The sequence below is a fragment of the Lactuca saligna genome, chromosome 8 (genome assembly GCF_052625555.1).
Source record: "Lactuca saligna cultivar CGN05327 chromosome 8, ASM5262555v1, whole genome shotgun sequence".
NCBI classification, from domain to species: Eukaryota; Viridiplantae; Streptophyta; class Magnoliopsida; order Asterales; family Asteraceae; genus Lactuca; species Lactuca saligna.
The window spans coordinates 83885010-83897215 of NC_136424.1; positions in this window are offsets into that span (position 1 = coordinate 83885010).

The window sequence follows — 12206 nt, forward strand, 5'->3', positions numbered from 1 at the left end:
GATGACGAACTTGTCTAAGAAGGAACGACACACCCGGTTGATCAGGTCCATGAACACAGCCGGTGCATTGGTTAGACCAAAGGGCATCACTACGAACTCATAGTGTCCATATCGAGTCCTGAAAGCTGTTTTGGAAACATCACTCTCCTGAACTCGTAGCTGATGGTACCCTGACCGAAGCTCTATCTTTGAGAAGTAGTTGGCTCCCTAAAGTTGATCGAAGAGGTCATCTATTCTTGGAAGAGGATATCGGTTCTTAATGGTCAACTTGTTCAACTCACGGTAGTCGATACACATCCGGAAGGATCCATCTTTCTTCTTTACAAATAAAACCGGAGTTCCCCAGGGTGAGGAACTCGGTCTGATGAACCCTTTGTCGAGTAACTCATCGAGTTGGCTGGATAACTCTTGCATTTCTGCTAGAGCTAAGTGATACAGAGACTTTGCTACGGGGGTAGCTCCAAAAATTAGGTTAATGCGAAATTCGACCTGACGTTCGGGAGGAATTCCTGGAAGCTATTCTAGAAAGACATCTGGAAAGTTACAGACTTCGGGGATGCTCGCGAGGTCTTTAATTTCCTTTTTCTCATTGATTACATGGGCTAGGAATGCTTGACATTTCTTTCGCAAGAGTTTTTGGGCTTTGATGCAGGAAATGATGCGAAGATTGGAACTGAGTTTGTCCTCGTAGATTATGAGAGTCTGGCCCGAAGGAAGGTTGAGACGGATGGCTTTTTCATAGCAAAGAATATCGGCATGATTGGGGCTCAACCAATCCATGCCAATGATAACAGCAAAGCTCTTAATAGAGACTGGCATAAGGTCGATGGAAAATGAATGATCGTTCAAGGTAAGGGTACAACCTATGAATATGTCATTAGCGTTTTCTTTCTCACCGTTAGCCATCTCGACAGTAAACATTTCAGTTAAAGGGTGAGGATTATGTTTTAGGTTATGTTTGAACAAATGACTAACAAAGCTTCTTTCAGCACCCGAATCGAAAAGAATACTAGCATATGAGTTGTCGAGAAGGAACGTACCCGAGACTACAGTGGGATCGGCGACTGCTTCTTCCCGTCCTATGACTAGGACTCTCCCGGTATTATCAGCTGTTGATTTCCTGGGGCAATTCCTTTTAAAGTGCCCAACCTCTCCACAGTTATAGTAGGCTTGACCAATACCTGCTCCAGAAGATTGATTGGTTGACTGGACTGGAGCTTTGCATAATCGGACTGTGTGCCCCTTCTTACCACAATTGGTACATGATAGTTCACGGCAGGGGCCCGGGTTGTGGTGGTATTTGCACTTGTCACACAGGGGAAGGTTACCAGCATATTTGCTAATAGATGTTTGAGCGGTAGATCCCACAACAGAAGCAGCAGCAATAGGGACAGTAGCAACATGGACTGCTACAGTCTGTTGTTTCTTTGAGGATCCTTGAGAAGATTGGCCCTTCTTCTTCTTCCAAGACTTCCTTTTCTCACCACTATTCTTGGTCTGCTCAGGAGTGGTGGTGGCTTCTTCGACATCATCACTATGATCAATTAGGGTTTGGGCTAAGCTCTTGGCACTATCATAGGTATCCAGACGTGCAGCTAAAACGTTTCCCTTAGTTGGCTGGGTCAGCCCCCAGATGAACTTCTCTATCTTCTTACTCTCCGGGGTAACCAATCCCGGACAGAGTAGTTCCAGGTCATCAAATCTTGAAGTGTATGAGACAATATCGAAACCCTTCATCTTCAGGTTCCAGAGCTCGTGCTCTAACTTCTGCATTTCCCCCCTAGGGCAGTACTCAGCTAACATGAGTTCTTTCATGGCTTCCCAACCCATGGCATTGGCTACAGGTAGGGTCAAGGATTTGACTCGGCCATTCCACCAAGTCAGAGCTTTATCAATGAAGGTACAGGCTGCGATTTTACTTTATCAGATTCCGAACAAACACAGATTTCGAAGATGGATTCGATTTTCTCGAACCATTGGGAAAGGGAAATGACACCTCCAGTGCCATTGAAAGATGTAGGTTTTGCGTTCATGAAATCTTTATAGGAACCCTCCTTTCGGCGTCCCTGACTATTTTCTTGGTTTTGGAGTTGGGGACCACCTTCTGAACCACCGGCGTTCATTTGAGACATGACGGCTGCTACTGCGGTAGTAACAGCTGCCTGGAACATCACAGGGTCAAATTCAGGAGGAGGTGGTGGCGGAGGAGGATTGTTGGTCTTTGAGCTGGGTCTCTTTCTTGGAGGCATCTTGATCTAATAAGATCAAGAAAAGAGAGGATGGTAAGTCCTCTGAATCGAATCGATAGATATGACAAATATTTATATCGAATAAGCGATAAGGCAGGAACGAGTTATCAAGTAGGTAAACTATCGCTAACGGAATGATCAAGGATCTATACGTGAACGAGTATTTCTACAAAGGATTGACTCGAGAAATACTCCCATAGTATTTCATGATTCGCGATGACACTAGCTCGATGTTTGTGATATAAGGGTAAGTTTTAACTTTTAAGCATGTCGCATACCACAGTCACTCCCAAATACATGTTGGCCGTGTCTCGAATGAATATAGTTGGCCAGGCTCTATTGATCCTAGACACGACTACATAACTGCCCAGGTTTAACCGCAGCACACAACACCCATTTACTTATGTTTTGTTCTACTTGTAATTATGGATCTCGACGGTTCGGTATACTTGTATACTTTTGAAAATACTTATAGTTTGATGATACTTTTAATTCAGAGCACTTAGGCCCTTTAGTGTTTATAGTTTTATACCATGTAAGGTTTGGTATACTTTATTCACTATAAACAAGGGCTCTGATACCAATCTGTCACACCCCGAAAACCAAAGGGGAAAACATTTCCGGGGTTGACTCCATGTTGAGTATCAAATCCAATGCACATAGTAAGTAAAGTAGAACAACCATACATTATATATTGAATAGTTTTGCAGTTGTTACAAAAGTAATGTTATACAGTTGTGATACATACTATATATTAACAAAATGAACTGATCTTCTGCGCACTCCAACCTGGAACAAAGTGATCTCCGGATACCTGTTCCAATGCTGACCTGAGAACACAAGCGGTTTGAAAATCAGCATAATGCTGGTGAGTTCATAAGCGGTTTTTGTTTTATGAAAATGTTTGAGTTTCCTTTCTGTTTCTGAAATGTTACGCACACCAAGAAAATCCCATATTTTCTTAAAAAGGTTGGTTATTGTTTCTCAACATGTAAAGTAAAGTTGTACACTGAAAACATGTTTACCCATGTGAAAATGTACAGTGAGGTTATCTGGTTGGATATACTGTTCTGGTTAGGTACCAATGTATTCCCAGTAAAGTCCCATACTTTACTGATTGTGTTTTACCAATTGTGAAAAAAGTAATGTTATCCGGTTTGTTACCCTTTTCTGGTTATGTAAACGTTTTCCCCAGGAAAGTCCCATACTTTCCTGACTGTTGGTTATCAATGTAAAAGATGTATTACGTTATTCATTATTACTATAGAGTAAATCTTTGTTATCCTAATTGCGAGTTCCATAACCATACAATAGACTAAATGTGGCAATAAGTAGTCCACATCACCTTATGACTCTCGTCACCTTGAACCTTTCGGTTCTGATGTAGCTAGCAGCCAGGTGTGGGGTAGTCAGCCCCGTATAGATCTATACACTCAAGTCACGCTGTCTAAATCCCAAAGATTCTGGTTACAGGGGTAGTTCTCCACTCGCGTATCTCTGTGGAGTGTTCACCGAGGACATGTCTCCAATCATACAGGATTAACAAATTTACTAGTAATAATATGATAGTCCTCCACTCGCGTATTTCCGTGGAGAGTTACCGAGGACAAAACAGTGTACAGGTTTTATGTTCAAATGTTCTAATGTCATGCTTTTAACTGATAAAATGTGGAAAGGCATTTGTGAAATATATGAAAAACATAACAGTTTAAAAACCCATTTCACAAATATATGTTTACGTGATCTGTATGTTCAAACGGTTATCAGTGGTAGTAATCAGTGTTAAAAGTATATAAAATGTGAAACACACATTTGAAAACAAGTTTTGAGTACAAGAAACCTCTTGTACTTTGCTTGTGTTCCCCCTGAAAACAGTGAAAAAGGGATAGGGGTATGAACTCACCGCTTAATGTAGGGTTCGAGTGTCGACGGATGCCCTGAACGCCTATGGCCCCTATCATTCATGTGATGACACATAGATGAGTTAGAATTAAGGTGTTTCATGACTAAACATGATGGGAAAACACCCTTAGGGCTTGGAATTACTAAGAATAAGTACCCTAGGATCCAGGCTTAAATATTTATGCAAGTTTAGGGCCAAATGTGGGCATTAAAGTGAGTGTAGGGCCTTGAAAAGGAGTGTGCGGCTGGGGTGTGCGGCCAGTAGTGTGTGTAAGGCAGCACACAAGAGTGTGCGGACATTCAGAGGGTGTGTGCGGCCGTACACTCCTCATTTGAGTCCATTTGGTGACTTTTGAAGTGTTTGCTCTTCACACTTAGGAGGTTTGAAGGTATGCTGCCCCATATGAAGGTGTGCGGCTGTACACCTTCAAGGGATGATGAACATGATGAATATAATGAGTTTTAAGCTTGGAGTTCAAGTGTTTACCACTATACTTAGCTTGAAGATGGAGTAGATCACAATTTGGAAGCTTTCCAAGTGTTCTTGGTTGATGATTTTAGAGAGAGAAAGTAGAGAGAGAGAGAGAGAGACGTCCAAATGAATGAATGAAGGGGTATCCATCCTTATAAGGGTTTGAGTGTGAAGTTGAGTGTGTGTGCGGTTGGGTGTGCGGCCGCACACACAAGTGTGTGGCCGCACACACCATATTTGGTGTGTTTGGTTCGATTTCGTGATACTTAAGCACTTTCCAACTCTTCCTAGGACTTATATCCAGGTTATACTAAGTCTAGAGCACTCAAATGGAACCACAAGATGTAATAAAAGATAATCAACTCGAGTTTTAGTGCTGAACAAAGATCAATTACATGGCCTGAAGTTTCGGGTTGTCACAACATTTCAATGTAAACGTCACCTCCCATTATCCTTTCCTTCATATATATATATATATATATATATATATATATATATATATATATATATATATATATATATATATATATATATATATATATATATATATATATATATATATATATATATATATAGACACACACATTTGGAGACATTCACAAACCCATTTCCAGTAAACCAAAATTCCCCATATTCTCTCAAAAACTCAAAGTCACATTTCACTCAAAAATCAAAAAAACCATTTCCTCCATTATTCAAGTTCAAAGCTCCCAGGAAGCATTCCTCAATTAATTATAAGTTTTTGGTATGTAATCTTTATATTATATAGAACTTATGCAACACTTACATTGTTCGTTTATATAATCACACATTATTATGTGTTTAAACCATTAGGATACAACACCCTTCATGTACTCTAGACTCGAAGATCATTGCTCTCGTGTCGTCATCAAACCGCAAATAGCCATAAAGTGAGTTCATACCCCCACTTTTTTAAGGTTATTTATATGTTTTTTTTAGTGGGGGGGGGGGGGGGGGGAATACAAGTTACATATAATAATATTTTTGTTATAACGCAGACATTTTTAATACGTTACTATACTATTTTACCGAAAGCGTTAAATACACGAAACGGTTTTACCATTAATCACGTGTGATTTCATGAAAAACATATTGATAAACATTACATTATTCATATATATATATATATATATATATATATATATATATATATATATATATATATATATATATATATATATATATATATATATAAAATCCGAATAGAAAATGTTCATTTCATTAAAAGTTTACAAATATAGTTTACAAAACTTTACCCCTTTGTAACCCGTTGAGCATAGGGTAAAATTATATAAAGTGCATGTATAATTGTTTTACGACTTTTTCGACGTTATCCTGGAAATATGGAAAGATGTCATTCACAAACGTTTTTATTTCAAAAACACATACGCTCATTGAATGGAAATTGTGAGACGCTGTCTTCATCTTACCTAACTGAGGTATACATGAAAGTCTTGCATTTGCAACCGGAATCTACGATACGAGAGCATGATACTTGTGTATAGATCTATACGGGACTGATGATCCCACACCCTGGTTATTAGCTATAGCTAGACCAGCAGGTTATGGGTGACAACTGTTATAAATATCTCGGCACCTGAAGAACGATGAGGCAGGCACCGCATCTTAAAAGCACAGTTATAAAAACTCACATGGTGAAACGACGATAAGTTTACTTTACACGAAAACACACTTCTTCAAATGGTTTTATATACAAATAAACTACTTATTACCACTTTAGTGTACGAAAAACACTAGTACATTTCGGTTTTGGAGCTTTTACAACTTACATTACATTTATTGGAAAATATCGGATTTTTTGGGATAAACACTATCATTTTACAAGTGAACGGATCACATTAGATTTATTGGAAAATATCGGATATTCTTGGATAAACAATATCATTTTACAAGTGAGCGGAGTGCATTACATTCTTTAGAAAATATAAGATTTTCTGAAAACAAAACATTTTGACATCATATTGTAATTGACTTTTGAAACATGTAATACATACAATGATGTAACTTTTCAATTATATATATATATATATATATATATATATTTATATATATGATGGTTGTGTTTGCTTTCTTTACTGTTATTCCTATGTTATGATACAATACATGAAAGTCACCCACTCCCTGATGTTTCCGCCATCCTGGTTTGGGGGTGTGACAAAATCTCCTCCCAATTCCACATGTGGATGTCCAAGGACTGCATCTTGTCATGAGGTCTCTAGTGCTCGTCCTGACCTTCCTACAAGTCAATCACCTCTCGACATACCAGGCTACATCCTACTTCATTCAGGGCCACCAGTAGTCAGGACGCAGATCTCTTTGCATCTTCGTCACCCTGGATGGATGGAAAATCTAGATTTGTGTGCCTCCTCCATCAAGATTTGGTGCACGTGTCTGATTACGAAACCCACATTTTACGATCGAGTTTTAATAACCCGTGGCTATCATAATCGAATGAGGAAATTTGACCCACAATGCGCTCACTCTTTCGGTACTCCTCCGTCTAGTTGAGACTCTAGAATCCTTTCAAGAAGCGGAGTCATCACTATCATCCTTAGATAGATATCTCTATTCAGAGTCGTGACTGCCTTACGGCTAGGATAATCAGCCTCCACATTGGCCTTTCCAGGGTGGTAAAGGGTCCTGTAATCCTAGTCCTTCACCATATCTTACCACCGACGGTGCCTCATATTTACATTTGGCTGAGCCCTTAGGTACCTCGGACTCTTGTGATCCATATAAATTATACAACAGACCCCATAAAGGTAGTGTTGCCAAATATTAAGGGTGAAAACAACTGCCCCCAACTCCAAATCGTGTGTCGGGTAATTCACCTTGTGAGGCTTCAACTACCTCGAGGCGTACGCGATGACATGCCTTATCTGCATCAATATCGCACCTAATCCTGAAATAGATGCGTCACAATAAACTACAAAATCCTCTGCACCCTTAGGCAGAGTCAAAATCAGTGCCTCACATAACTTCTACCTCACAGTCTCAAATGTTGCTTACTGCTTAGGCCCCAGCGGAAAACAACAGTTTTTTTCGTCAATCGGGTAAGGGATATTGCTATCTTGGAGAAATCCAGGATAAACCTCCGATAATATCTAGCTACCCCAAGGAAGCTCCGAATATTAGATGGAGACTTCGAGACTCCTATCTCATCATGAGCTCCACTTTGGCCAGATCGACCAGAATACCGTCCTGGTTGACAAGATGCCCTAGAAACTGCACCTCGCGCAACACAACTCACACTTTGAGAACTTTTCGTACAACCTCTCCCTCCTAAAGTTATCCAACACCTCTCACAAATGCTCCTCATGGTGCTTCTGGGTCTTGGAATGGACCATGATATCATCAATAAATACTATCACTGACCGATCTAACATCGGTCTACACACACGGTTCATGAGGTCCATGAACGCATCTGGGGCATTAGTGAGCCCAAAAGGCACCATCACGAACTCGTAATGTCCATATCAAGTCCGAAGGGCTATTTTCTGCACATCATCCTCCCTGAACCCCATCTGGTGGTATCCCGATCGCAGATCAATCTTGGAAAACCAAGACATCCCTTGAAGCTGGTCAAACAAATAGTCGATACTTGGGAATGGACAACGGTTCTTCACCGTTAGCTTGTTCAACTCCGAGTAGTCAATACACATCTGGTGCGACCCTCCTTCTTCTTCACAAACAGGATCGGTGCTCCTTAAGGTGAACTACTCGGCCAGATAAATCCCATGTCTAGTAGCTCCTGTAGCTGCGTAGACAACTCCTGCATCTCTGTTGGGGCCAATCCATATGGTGCCTCGGCTATAAAGGCTACAACAGGAACAAGATCAATTCGGAACTCTACCTGCCTCTCTAGAGGCACTTCGGGTAAATCTTCTGGAAACACGTCCGAGTTATCTCGAATAAATGGCACTCCATCAAACGTCTCTATATCCTGCTCTTGAGTATCCATAATGTAAGAGTCAAACCCAGAGCAACCCCGATGAAGATAACATCTGGCCCTAGCATCTGAACATAAAATGGGGCCACACGGATCCCCCTCTCCCTGGACCACCAATTCTACCCACTTGGGGTTTGCACACGTACTATTTGGTTCTCTAAATCAATTACTGCCCCATTAGGGTTCAACCAATCCATCCCTACTATGACATTGTTCCCGTGCATAGGGATGGGAACCAAGTCAATAGCATGACGCAACCCATACATCCTCAAAACACAGTCCTGATGGACCCTCGATGCTCAGACGGACTGCTCATCTGCAATCTCAACCTCTAATGGGTAGTCTAGCACACTCGGTGATCCGGAAAACCTCTTGCTGAGGGCAAGAGATACAAAATATTGGGTGGTCCCCGAGTCGAACAATACCAAAACAGGAATATCATTCACATGGAACGATCCCTTAACATGGCGGTAATCTCCGCCACAGTCTCTGTCGTCTATCTCATGTCCAAAAACTCCCTGGCTAGCTGCTAAATCTCCATTGTTGGCACGAACTCTGCTCGGGACTTGGTCACAAAATCCGGCCAAGTCATGGCCTCAATGGTCGGACCTCCCAAACCACTTCCAAGATCCTAAAAGGACAACTCATATGGACTGAAACTTCTAAAACTCAAGAAACCTCAACTATGGAGCCAAAATGCAACATAAAACATCCCAAAACTAGATCTAAGCATGAATTGGTCAAGGTTAAAGCTTTATACCTCAAATGAGTCAGAAATGATGCTAAAATTATGGATCTACAAGCCCTTTTCACATTCTTACACCTTTAAACTCCTACTTCTTCAAAATCACAAAATAACACCAAAAGTGCTCAAGATTAACTCAAAATGCATGCAAGAAGCTTAGGGTTTGAGTTTAACACGTTAGGGACAGTGGAGGCTGAGAGAATGTAGGTTGGGACAAACTTAAGGTGTTTATATAAGGTGTATACCCTAAAATTTAGGGTTTTCATCTGGCCAACTTACGCCCGGCGTATGCAGGGGCTCCCCCAATCTACGCCTCACCAAGGTACGTCGTGTGTATTATTATTATTATTATTATTATTATTATTATTATTATTATTATTATTATTATTATTATTATTATTATTTGATTAAGAGAATACCTGGCAACTCGGGCATTACACAAATGTGATCAACGAGGAAAAACTTGCAAATGAGATGAAGACATGGAAGACATCGGTATTAAGGAGAAGAAAAAAGAAAATGGCTAAAGCTGGAGAGTGTCATGGAGTAAAGTGAAATCATGAGGAAAGAAAGAAAGAAAAAAAAAGAAGAACACGAAGAAAGATTATAAGAGGCAAGTTGTGGATTACAAGAGAAAACGACTCGAGATGAAGTTCGCACGGAGGTCGTGCTCCCAACCGCAACAAAATAGAACGGGAAGGCGTCCGACTCATGACTCCTACAAAAGAAGCGCTTTCGGGACGCTACCCCTGGTTTGATTTTTTGTTTTCGTTTGCTTTCTGTATTTAATTTTCATATTTTTCTAGGATATTTCACTTGCTGAAAATTTTTATAACGTTGCTATATTAAAGGGTAAGAAAAAACATGTTCGTGGTATGTCCATGTTGTGGGATCTGTTGATGGCCAGATTTCAAAACACATTTTTTAAAACACCATGACATGGTGGCACTCTTTCCAAGATGTGGTAACTAATGAAGAAGAAAATGATTTAACCCAAATTCACTGTTATTTTCACCTACAAACACAAATACCACGACGTGTTTTGGCTTTGCTCCCTTTGAAATTTTATGGAAAATTTATTCTTTTCTTCATCAATTCATGTTTAATCTATCTTCCTCCAAGGTATGATATTTGTGACTTCATCTAGTTATTTTAAGAATGGTGCGTTTGATTTTGGAGAAAAGGGGCGGATTTTTAGTATAGTGTTTGTCAAATTAGAGTTTTTACCAAGTAAATTTGGTATGTATGATATGTGTATAGTGTTCAAATATAACCTAATGATAAACCCTTTGAATATCATGAAATGGTTTTGGTCAAAAAGGTCCTCGACGAAGAACCCTAGTCTTCGATGTGCACCACATCGTGGTGAAGGCCTCACCACGACATGGTTTATGGGCAATTTACCTCATATTTTGTTTTGTTATCTGATCAATTTGGGGTGCTTTGGATATTTTATTTCTCCATTTTACATATAATGACACCTAGAAGAAGACATGTCTAATAACCCCAATACCATGAAGGGAACTCGAATGATCTACATTTACACCCATTTTATCACTTTCCCACCAATGTTTCAGCTGACCATTTGATTAACTATAACATCCGGTTTAACAAGATTTATGCCTAATTTGACAAAAATATTTTTCAGGGATGCATGTTCCTTGACATGAAAGGGGTGGAGGAATATATTTAAGATCTCGGAACATGTTTATAGAGAGTTGTGTGTGCAGCTTTATGCAACAATGAGTTTTGAAGAGAACATTATGGGCCATCACTATCGACATGCACTATCTTTTCAACTAGGAAGTCAGTGTCGGGAGTGCGGTTTGAGAGAGTTCGCATGGGTACTAGGGATATATGTGTTGGGTTTTGAGCATTCTAACACTCCTAAGTGTACAAGCAACCCTAAATACCTTGGATCTATGTTTTCTCTATTATACATGCAAATATGAACTTTCCAAGGTATTCATTCTAACTAGCATAATAACATGATTCATATGAATATATCAAGTTAGAATTACATACGTTTTTGATGTAGATTATCTTCATGAAGCTTGAGTGCCTAGTACCCCAAGTGTGACACCTAAAATGGTTCACACAACATCATATGCCCTTGGAAATACTTGAGAGAATTCCACACTTCATCAAAATCGGCTAGCCCTTCTCTAGATGATGCTAATGCCAATTTTGGTCACGAATAAGATGCATATATAGTTAGGGTTACACCATGTAAACCCTAATTGACATGGCCTTTCATTTCCATGATCCATGGGTACAAATACACCATGAAGCATCATATGGGTTTTAGCCCAACTAGATAATCCATGGAGCATTAGCCCACTATATAAGTATGGATGATTTACACAATCAACCCATATATTTAATTAGTCTTCTTTTGATCATTTAATTAATCCTAGATTAGTTCTTGATCAATACTAATTAAATAATCTTATTAATATATTAGAACTTATAATATATTAACCAACCTTAAGTGTTATTTCTCTCATTATAGTCTATCCAAATGCATGATGCCATGCAACCCAAATGGACCATGCCGGGTCGGGTCAAATCTTACCAATTATAGTTATGGAGTTAGACATTAATCCAACAGTCTCCCACTTGGATAAGTCTAAAACTATGATTGCGTATGACTTCAAGAACCGACAGGCAATCGTAGCTCTCAAAAGCTTCTATCGAACTCTGACCATGTAGATGAACTCTGACCTTGTCAATGACTTGTCCATTAGATAAGGGATCATATATTCCTCCATTCTAGATATCATATGGACTGAGACATGGATTATAATCATTCTCTCTGTCCATTTGTTGTTTCCCAATTTCCGATTG